Raw genomic sequence first — 11,908 nt, forward strand, 5'->3', positions numbered from 1 at the left:
TGGGGTTTCTGTGCACTTTGTACCAGAGGAAGACCTGTGCCATTTCAGCCGCACCTAGCCTGACAGTGCCATAAGGACTGAACAGTATTAGAAAGCAAGGGAGGTGGTATTGGGTTCTTCCCGCAATCTGCACACAGACCCAGGTGGATAATGAACTCCATTTCCGTTATCGGAGAATTTTTGGAAAGGATCTCAACTGAGCAAAAGATGGGACTTGTGTTTTTTGTTGTTTGCTGCTTGATGTAGTTGAGGAGACACCCATTGTGCAACTAAAGAGAACCTCCCAAGCAGTTTGGTCTCCTCAGCCACCCAGGGATGACAGGGGCTTGTCCCCAGCAGAAGTCTGAGTGACGAGTGTTGACCTCCCTGAAGTGGTTTTTCCCCCTCGCACATAATCGTAACTCAGAGGTTACAGTTCTTGTACAATTATTGTACTTGACTACTTGGGATCGTGAAGAAACAAGTGGTTTTTGTAGTTAAGTTAGTACCTCCTGAGTAGTGTGTCTCTTCCCCCACTCCAGGGAAGAGAAGGGATTCACAGTTTCAGCTGTGCTTTTTGTGTAACTTTAAGTATGTCTCCCTGAGAGTGGTTTTAGTCCCTTCATAAAAATGTCTGAAAATGATAAAGCTGCATTTTAGGCTTTACTAGCTAAGTATAATGCCAGACCCTCCCAAGGGGGGGAAGACTGGGCACACAGTAATTGGTTTAATTTACAAAATATAATTGATAGGATACATTCTTTGCAACATGAAACAAAATACAAACTGAGCAAGAAAAATAAAACCACACTTTGCTCAGTTCTAGGCGCTTGTCTTTCAGCTGCTGTAGAATCTCATTTTAAACAAGTGAGTGAGGAAAGTGCAGTGATAGACTCCTTGCAAAATTTGGTGGAAGCTTTGCAAAAACTATTACAGGAGAAAACAAATCAACTAGAGCAGGAAAGAAATCAGGTACAAACTCTGCAAAACCAACTAGAGCAGGAAAGAAAACACAACTATTTGCTACAACTATCACATGCCTCACAACATGCAGATACACCTAATGACACAGAAGAAAAGGAAACATATCACATAAAGCAGATATACCCACAGAGAGAACTAGCACATGTACAAAATAGTGGGGAAAATTGCTGCTCTAAAATGAGACCTCTCGTTAAAACAGAATATAGATACCTGAACGACGAGGATTTTGGACCCCCATATAACCTCCAAAGAAATACCATACACTGCTACTGAATTGGCCAAATTAAAGAAAGAATGCTCACGCCTCCCACAAGAATCTGAGACCGAGTATGTCTTTAGAGTTTCACTCACTGGAGGAGATCAAATTAAATTAAGTGAACAAGAAGCCAGTGGGTACTGGGGGCCTGGAGTTTTCTTAACAACTGGAAACCCTTGTGTTCCATGGTCTCTAACACAGCGTGCAGCCTACTGGGCTGGGGGACTTAGCCCCCTAGAGAGATGTGATCCTGTAGCCATAATTGGCACCCCAGACCAACTCCTAAAAAACATTCACAAAGCTGCCTGCTTGCCAATTATACATTAAATACAATTCACTGCTGGTCATAAATCACCTATGCAATTGTCTGTAAATGTAAAACAATACCCTCTTCACTCTGGTGTCAAACCGGTTATACAGGACTTGCAAAACTCCCCTGTATGGCCAATCTAAACCCCAAACCTGACACTGTAGCTGTGTACCAATACATACATGATGTTTTGATAGGAGAAGAAGAAAAAGAAGAAGTGAGGGATGTGCAACAGAAAATAATTTTCCACCTAGAAAGCCCTAAGTTGCAAATTGCCTCAGAGAAAATTCAAAAACTTTCTCAGGAAGTGAAGTTTTGGAAGACTGGGACTGCATCCCCTGACAGAGTGGCCCTGAAATCCTAACAGAAGGAACTGTAAAAAATCTGGCAGTAACAGAAATTGAGAACTTGGGCAACAGCGATGACAAACCTGCCTCAGTAATTAAAGTAGCTTCTGCTTTCTCCCCCAAACAATCTTCGTTCACTAATTCTTCATTCACTAATGCTTCTGCTGAGCAAATTATTGCTGGGGGACGGGGTGACTCTTGGGTTGGAGCGCTGATGGTTATTTGGGATGTTTTCCAGCTTGAAGTGCGGAGTGCCTCCTTTGTTTGCAACTACACTGACTCTTATGCTGTGTTTAAAGGAGGTACAGAGTGGCTTCCTTCTTGGCAGCAAAATGATTGGGAAGTTAACAGAATTTCTGTCTGCATAGTTCCATCATTTTAACCTCCTCCCTCTTTGTGGCAGATTCTGTTGTGTTTACTTTTCACAGAATAACGCCATGGAACGTAAAGATTAATTGCTGAATCCCTCATCGAACCTGTATACAGTTACAGCACAGGACCTTACAGCTGTGTTTTATTTTGTGAAAATTCAAAATCAAAGTTGAACTTTGTATAATTTTCCCCCCAAAAAATTATGTGTGGGAAAAAAAATAAAAAATTATGAAGGGGAACTCAATGTTAATGTTGTAACACCTACTACCCAACCACCGGTTATACTGAGCCTGAAAATTTTTGAGATTGGACCTTGAGTAATTCAGAAAACTGGCCAACAGCAAATATTGTTTAACCCAGCGTGGTCCCTTAAACAAGTCAAATTGCCAATGCAGAACAATATTTCAGAAATTCAGCCAAAATGTTCACCTTTTTTACAAACTTCGTTTCAGGGGTGGACCACCTGGCTGTGGAAGCGGACTCCTTCCAAAAAACGCATGGCAAGGGACATAACCGGTGTTGTGGGAACAGGATTGGGAATTTTAAATAGCATTGATTCAGAGGTATTAATGAACAAATTGGTTGCCACCACCAGAGACCTGACCAAATTGAAACAATCTCTGCAGTCCTCTTTAACAGCCCTGGGGATGCAACAGTGGTTATTAATCAAACTTTTTACCAAATTGGGAAAAGGCAAATGTAAATGATCACAAATTGATAATTGATGCTCTTGGTACTGCTCAAAACAACATATCCTTAGCCCTCAGCTGTATCCAGGCACAGCTTTGGATGCAAACAATTGTTGCCTCAATTATAAGAGAAGGGGAAAAAGGTATCTTCCCTACTGAAATCCGGACAATAATTTGGGACAATGCTAATGATTTTGAAAGGAAGTTTCAGTCCTGGTGGAATTTAGTAAACTTTACCTTCAACCCCAGTACAAACACAGCCACAGCCTTTGTGTTGACAATATGCAATGCTTCAGTGCATTTGATATACCCCATCATTGCATTAGGATTGAATCACGATGGAACTATTCTCTATCCTTTCGAGCATAGAGAATGGGCCCGTCAAATTGGTGAGAAATGGCAAACTGTTAATTTGGAATCTTGTGTTGTTCGGGAGCAGCAGGGTTTCATTTGTGAAAGCAATATCATTGTGGCCCAAGACATCTGTTTAGACACAGAGCAAAATATCTGTAATTTTGAAATACACCTTGATGAGACTCCTGCAACAGTGCTGGTGTACATAGGAAATGGATGTGGGTGTGTAAGAACTGCTTGCAGCTTAGTGTTTGCAGAAAATGTAACAGTGGATCTAAAAAATAATTTAAATTTTTGTGTTTGTAATTTTACCACGATCATGGGCTGTGACTTTTCCTATACTGCTCCAGTTATGTCTTATCACCTTTTGCAATCCAGTTTTACACTGATTCATCAGTTAGTGCCTGCTCCCATCGGGATGAAACTCATTTTGATTAAACAATTGTTGCTTCACCAGGACTTAATTGAGATCTTGGGAAAAATCAAGAAAAATGAGCAGAAGACCCTGGTGACAGTTCATCACGAAGTGAGAGAAATACATAGGATTTTAGAAAGGGTAAAAGGGGATGCTGAACTCAGGTACTGGGATACTCTTTTTGAGCGGTCACCTACTGCTACCGGCATCCTAAACAAATTGTGTCATCCCATTGTTGTGCTTTTGATTTTGGTTTTGATCAGTTTTGTTTGGTCAGTCATTTTATACATCCTGAATTGGAAAATGGTAAAACGGCTGACACAATTGGCATCAACAATGGAAGCACATAATTTGATCACTACTCCATCTGCTAAAGATACCCCTAAAGTTATTGACACCAGACAAATTGCAAAAGCAGTAAAAGTCAGGCCATTAACAGCAAACTGATTAGAATTGTTTGTTGCTTGTTATGATTGGTATGATCAGTTTTAGTAATGTTAAGATTTTGATTGAAAATGGTTTTGGAAAATAATTGTTTTAATCATAAAAACATATTATAATGGATACTGATTTGTTTGAATTTTAATTGTTTGCATTTTAATTGTTTGAATGTTATTTCATTGATTTTGTTTTAATTTTAATTGTTTGAATTTTAACTGTTTGAATGTTATTTCATTGATTTGTTTTAATTCTAATTGTTTGAATTTTAATTGTTTGAATTTTAATTGTTTGAATGTCATTTTATTGATTCATTTTGATTGTTTGAAAGTTATTTTAGCTAATATCATTGTGATTTGTTTGAAAAATTATTTTAATAAATTTTGTTTTGATTATTTTGCTTTATTATTTTCCTGTTTATTTTCTTTCCTTTTCCTTTTCCTTTTCCTTTTCCTTTTCCTTTTCCTTTTCCTTTTCCTTTTCCTTTTCCTTTTCCTTTTCCTTTTCCTTTTCCTTTTCCTTTTCCTTTTCCTTTTCCTTTTCCTTTTCCTTTTCCTTTTCCTTTTCCTTTTCCTTTTCCTTCTTATCCCCGAGTTTTTGTTTTCCCTTTCCCTGTTCCTGGGATGTGCTACCAATGATGGCTCCTGAAGACGCTACAACATCACAACATCAGGCTGATGGAGTTTCTCAGCGATGCTCGTTGGTCACAGGGTGATGTGAGAGTCCATCTGAGCCTCTCGTCTGTTTCTGCCCAACGACCCTCGCCTGAGGCCTGTGCTGGCCAGGGATGGGAGGAACGCCAAGGGACTGTTCCGCAGGTGATGCCTACCAGGACTGGTTCCTCATGACAACTAGTCACGGGGCGCTGACTCAACAAAGCTCCCACATATGGAAGAACAATATATAATAAAATAACAATATGGGCTGCCCTGCATGTGTTCATGACGACAAAGATGGTTTGATGTGCCTTGAAGCGTCCTGTTTCCACCTGTTTCCCAGCATAACGAGCTCCACATACAATAGTCCATAAATCTTCCCACCTTTTGGCCAGAAGCCACTCGCTTTGGGAAAGGACTATAAAAGTTGCTACAAACTGTAACTTCTTCCTATTGTATCAATAAGAAGGAGCTAGGTCTAGCATATGAGACAAGCACGAGGATCAAAAGAGTGGCTCTTTGCCTTTTCTTTATTGCATGGTGGTAGCAGGGCAAAAGAGGAAGTGCATCTCAGGTCTTGGCTTTTTCTAGGAAAGGGTCAGGGAGGGGATTTCTGGCTGTCTGCCAATAGGATAGGGACAGGAGGGACAGGTAAGAAATTCCTTATACCTCTGGTATCGGATTACAACATCTCACCGTTTTTTGTTTAATTAAGTGAGGGCAAGATAGTAAGTTTATTTTGATTGGAATTATGATTTTGACCAACATTTGTAAGTGGTGGGAGAATTAGATTGTTCTATGTTTTGCATTTCTATGCGATTGACTTCAGAGGTAGAAGGAATGATACTAGTAGCTTTGAACACTAAGTGATGTGGGATCCCGAATGCCATTATTACAAGGAAAATAATAACAAAGAATAACAAAATTGTTTTAACAATAGAAGTCCACCACCCTGAGAACCCTCAGCCTTTAAACAGTTCATTGAATCAATTTTCTGATTTTTGTTAACAAGAAGACAACTTCGAAGGGGTTCTTTCTGGGGTTGAGTGGAGGGTAGGTTTTCTCTAAAAGGAAAAAAAACCATTTTAAAACACATTAAAAGTCTCTGTCTGCCGGAAGGTCCTTCTTTATGAAGAATTTTCCTCTTCTTTCTGGCGGCATCTTCTTTTTGAAGCAATGGCAACTTGCTTCTCACCTTCTTCTGCTGGAGCTGGATTTTTTGGAACAAAAGGTTTTACCCACTTTTGGGGGATCTACTGAGGGCCTGAGGGAGTGGATACGCATGCATAACCCCTTCCCCAGGTTACTAGCTTATAGGGACCTTTGGTTTGAACAGGGCTTTACAGAGCTTTTGCTGTGGAGACATCCACACAGTGGAACTGCTCTGTCTATCCAGGAGCTGTTTGAGCGTCTGGTGGGCACGCTCAATCACAGCTTGACCTGTGGGGGAGTAGAGGATGCCAGTTTTATTTTCCACTCCCCACTGCTGGATAAACTCTAGGAACTCCTTGGATATGTATGCTGGGCCATTATCTGTTTTGATTTCCTTAGGGATCCCCAGCACTGAAAAGGCTTGCACTAGGTGTTGTTTAGCATGCACAGCCTTTTCTCCTGGAGCTGCAATGGTGTCTATCATACGGTTCCCTTCTGTGATCTCACCTGGCAAATCTGTGTGTGATCTCACATGCATCACATAGAAGGAATGCTCTCTGTGTGAAACCAAATAGATTAGTTTTGACAGCAGCCTAAAGAGCTGCTCATTATTGATGTCTTTGAGCACTGCCTGCTCTGCTCTAGACACTACCCCAGCAACATAAGCTGAATCTGTTACCAGATTAAGAGGCTCTGAGATCTTCTTAAAGGCTTTCACCGCTGCAGCCAGTTCGGCTATTTGGGGTGACCCCTCCACAAACTCAACATCAGCTTCCCAATGCTGAGTCTGTGGGTTTCTCCAAGTCATCACCAACTTATGAGAGGCCCCTGATGCATCTGTGAACACTGTGAGTGCCTTGAGCGGTCTCCTGCTCCTCTTCTCACAAGGGATGAGGTGGAATTCCTCATTGAACAACTTATGAGCTGGGCCATGGACTGATATCTGTCCACTGTAGCTATCCAGAGATATCTGGAGGCTGGCATTGCTTTGTAGCAAATGTTCAAACATCTCTTTTGTCAACCTTTCAGGAGAGTTCCTCCCTTCCTCTGAAAGTTTTACCGGAAGGTGGATGCATGCAAAGTCACAACCAGCTAGTTCATGCAGCCTCATTCTTGCCTTTTGAATCAGCTGAGCCATCAGCTCCTGTGGTTGTGTAATAGTTTTGGATCTTTGGTGGGAGAGGAAGATCCATTCTATGATTAAGAATGAATCTTTCTGCCCCTTACTTCACTGGAACATTAGACCATGCAGACGTGGAAGTTTTCCCAAAACAATGAATTTGAAAGGCAACTCAGGCTGATAACGGTGAGCCTGCCTCTCTGCTAATGCACAAATAATTTCCAGTTTCTGTGGGACAATAGTCCGTGCAATAATTTCCAAGCCCAGATACTTCCAAGATGGCATCTTTTGAATTTTGTTTTCCTGCAATTGAAATCCAGCAGAGGTTAAAACTTTAACCACTAGGTCAAGTGTGTTTTGGAGTATTAAGTTGTTGGCAGCACACACTAATACATCATCTAAATATTGCAAGATATTATGAGACAGGATATTTTTTCTTTAATAATCGTTAGAGCTATTTCAATTTCTAAGGGTGTGTGTGCTGTGTCTCCCACAACGAAATTACTCACTCTCCATTTCCATGTGAAATACCGTCATGTCTAATACGCTGCTTGCCAAGTCCACTGTTACAATTGTCCAGACAGTAGACTTGAAATGAAAACCCTTGGTAGTCTCCAGCCTGACACGGCCACAAGGCTGCTGGACCTGGTTAATAGAACATTTGACATTTAATTCGTTTTGTATACCCACACCTTTTATCCCCCCCCCCCCCCCCTTTGTTTTTAAGAGAGAGGCTTTTTCCACAGTAGTACTCGCTGCATTTGTGTCATAGCGCTGAATGTTAAAAGCGAGCTGGCGCTTTCTACTCTTTTTTTTTTTTTTTTTTTTTTTTTTTCTGGTTAAGAGGGCAGTCCCTAGAAAAATGTCCTTGCTTTTTACACTGCAAGCAGGTGACATTCTGCAGCTGTTCAGGTGACACTGGGTGCTTCCTCGCTTGTGGTGCTTCAGCTGCTGCAGGCTTGGATGGTGCTGGCCTGGGATTTCTGGATCATGGACTTGCCTCTTAATCTGTGAGCGAAGTCTATCTACGAACTGCAAAAAAATCTCAGAAGCATATTGTTTAACATCAATATAATCTTTGGAATTTACAGGGCTTTGGTGAATTTCTGTTAAAAGAACCATTAAAGAACATTTCCAAATATTAAACCACAAATCATATTCTGAGGGAGTTAGCAAGCACCTGAAAAGGTCCTTCAATTTATGGGGAACTAATTCATTTGAGGTAAAATTGCTTTCATCATGCCCTTAAAAATTTCACTTTCATGGCCAAAATTTTTCTATGATTTAAATTTTTTTTATTTTCTTATCATGGTAAGACAAAGGTTGAGAAACTTTATTACCATTTTTCTTCTACCCATATAAACTACAGGAGTAACGGAGGGTACATAATATTCCAAGTTTTGAGCTTTAGGGCTAGGTGTATCTTTATCTATCAGCCTGGGAGGCAATGCAGTTTCTTCCTCCCGAGGGACGGAGTCCCTGCTGTTAACCGAATTTTTTTTTTCCTTGACTGACTGTAGCCTCCGGGCACTCAGTTTGGCACTCGCTGTAATCAGAAGGGTTAGAAGCTGTAACCTGAGCCGGGAAGAAGCGACTAGCCAAACCTGTTGGTGTAGAGTTACACGGTAGCAGGAACGGGTCAGGAGGGTATGGGGGGAAGGGGACAGGGAAGGGGATTGAGGAGGAGAAAGGGTTAAGAGATGAAGAAATCGAAACGTGGTTTCCACCATTAGACACGCGGTCCCCCCCGTGAGACAAAGGAAAGTTTCTTGCCGAACTATTCTGAGGTAAACTGAGGGAAAGAGACGGGAACACAGAGAATCCTGTAGCAGGCTGTTCAAAAGTTTTAGAACTTGGGTAGCTGGAGGGGAGGGGCTTAGTATTTTCTGTTTTTTCTGGTTTTTCACTATTTCCAGGGACAGGGGATTTTGGAGGAGAGGAGGGGGGATGGTTTAAAGAATTTGTTTGTGGCTGTCTTTTATTTTCGGTTTCCAATAAGCATTTGCGTACTTGTAAAAATATCGGAAGAAATACAGCAGCTTTAGAGTCAAATTTTTCTACTTTAGATGTTAATAATTTTCCCACATTATCCCAAAATGAAACTGAATTTATATTTTGTAATTTGCAGTCTGGAATTTTAGAAAACAGCCAGAAAACAAAATACTTTAACCGCTTTTTAGAAACTGTAATTTCTTCAGCATGCAAAATTCCTTGAATTTGAGAAAAAACACTCTTTTGATATGCAGTTAACTCAGCGCCCATTGTTGTTCCAAAGAGAGCTGCACAACGCCTCACTTCCACGCACACCCCACCATACACACGACTCTGTCCCGCCGGCCGTGCCGAGCCTGGGGGAACCCTGCAGCCTTGCACTGCTTTCGGGGGGTTTCCCAGTCACTGCACAATGCCTGAGCCGTGAGCAGCTGCGTTCCGAACGGGTTTTTCTTGCGGTTTCCGCGGATACTGGGGAGGAGCCGCCCCGCTGAAATCGCGGCTGCTGCGGAGGCGCTCCAGGCTGCTCGCCCGCCCTGGCACCGCGCCCGCCACCAGCCTGCATGGGGGAACCCCCCTCCCCACTCCTAGGGGCCCTGGGGTTCATGCCTCCCACGAGGGACTTTACCTGTCCTGCAGACCTGGCTGTTGTGTGGTTCGTGAAAGCTGCCTGTCTTCGAGCCGACTTACTTCGGCGCTAAAGCAAGCTACCGGCTCTGTCCTCCTGCCTGGGGCTGTATAAACACAGCTACCAAGCACGGAGGTAGTTGATCGAACGAACAAGCGGAAAATCCTGAAACTGGGATTCCAGCTATCTGTGGGTTCTTAATACAAGCCCCAAAGTTGAGTCGCCAACTGCTACAAACTGTAACTTCTTCCTATTGTATCAATAAGAAGGAGCTAGGTCTAGCATATGAGACAAGCACAAGGATCAAAAGAGTGGCTCTTTGCCTTTTCTTTATTGCATGGTGGTAGCAGGGCAAAAGAGGAAGCGCATCTCAGGTCTTGGCTTTTTCTAGGAAAGGGTCAGGGAGGGGATTTCTGGCTGTCTGCCAATAGTATAGGTTCAGGAGGGACAGGTAAGACATTCCTTATACCTCTGGTATTGGATTACAACAAAAAGTGACTTTCTCAGAGGAGACCCCTGAGATCTCCCCAGACAGCAACACACATCTAGTGGCTGGCTCCACGAGGATTCGTCTGCCCGTCTTGGTAGCTATAATCCCGACCCCCCTTTCTCTCTCACTCTCTCTCTGTCTCTCTGTCCCACTATCGCATTTTGGTTGGCACTAAATAAAGTGCATTTCTGTAGAAGTAAACTGGTTTTGTCCCCTGCTGTGTCTTTTGCGCTCTGAGATCCATAAAAGAACCAGTAGCGACTCGCTCTTGAATTGGGTGGACCATGACAGCAAGGGATTTAACAAATGAACCCAGAGATGGTAAATGAAGTTAATGACTTGTCCTGGTTTGAAAGGACAGGTGTCTGCCAGTAAGGGCAGAAGTTTCCCTTTGGAATAGAGACTTTGGTTCCACTCCCCTCCCCTGTAATGAATGTAGCAGGGCCAAGGCCTTTATTAAACAGCTCTTTATTAATGGGGGGTCACAGGGAGTAGGCCCTACGCCTGCTGCTGCTGCTGCCAGGCAACGCCGGGAGGAGGTCCTGCCGATCCCGACGAACGTAGGGATGGGAGTCTCAGCCTCACGGACACGTCCGAGATCTCAATAGTGGCTCATTGGTCTGGGGGTGTCATTCTTCTTAACTGCCCTTAAGGTTGTGGTGATTAAACAGTTACAAAGGACATATTGCAGGTGACTTGGCTTGTTAGTTGAGATGATCTGTGAACTTGGGTTCGGTGTTGGTTGACTATTTTTGTGAATCTTTTCTTCAACAACAACTTCCAGTAATGGTGGTACTGGGAAACTTCTGGAGATTTACATATAGGGTGTGGCTAACTTGATAGGCAGGCAGCAGCAGGCCGGAAATGAGGTAAGGGAAAGGCGGAAATGGTAAGGCCGGAAATGAGGTAAGGGGAAGGGCGGAAGGAGGAAGTAACTGGGATAGGGGAAATACAATAAACCAGGGTTTGAATTACATAGGGACTACATTTAACTGGGGAAAAGAACATAACAACTTGATCAAAGAACCAACAAACGAATGAGTGGATAGAACGATAAGGTAAGCAACAATCTTTTTAACTCTTCTAGCAATGTTGTTTTATGGTTTTCAGCTAAGACTTTTTACCACAATCCCCCCTCTTTCTCTTTGATCGGGTCTTTGACCCGCATCAAATCACAATTTTCGGTTTCTTGGGGGTATAATTTTTGTAGTTCTAGAAATTGGTTTAAGATTTCTTTAGCTGAATCATGTTCTGGGTTTTGGGTTCCGATCATCAAAATTTTAGCTCTCGTTTGATCAGTCATATTCCTTATACTGGTTTGTATAGTGGTATTTATAAGCCTAATTAGGCATGGGAGTAGGCATGGTAAAAATAAAAAGCTTATGACTGCACTTGCAACTAAAAAGACTATTTTTTTCCACCATTTATTTTTTAGGGACCAGAAGTCATCCCACCAGCTAGTGTCCATTAGAGGGATCCATTGTTGGTTTCCTACATATGCTATTTTTCGGATTTCTTTAGATATGTTTCGTATTACTTCGCTTTTATCATCAATTTCCAGGCAGCATTCGGATGTATTAAATTTTCCACAAATACCTCCTTCATCAGCCAATAAATAATCTACTGCAAGCCGAATTTGATAGACCACTGCTCGGGTCTGAGTTAACTGTTCGGTAATGTGGTCTAATGCGAGGGCTGTTCGATTAGATATTATTTCTAATACTGC

Source organism: Erithacus rubecula, assembly GCF_903797595.1.
Source record: "Erithacus rubecula genome assembly, chromosome: 22".
Taxonomy (NCBI): domain Eukaryota; kingdom Metazoa; phylum Chordata; class Aves; order Passeriformes; family Muscicapidae; genus Erithacus; species Erithacus rubecula.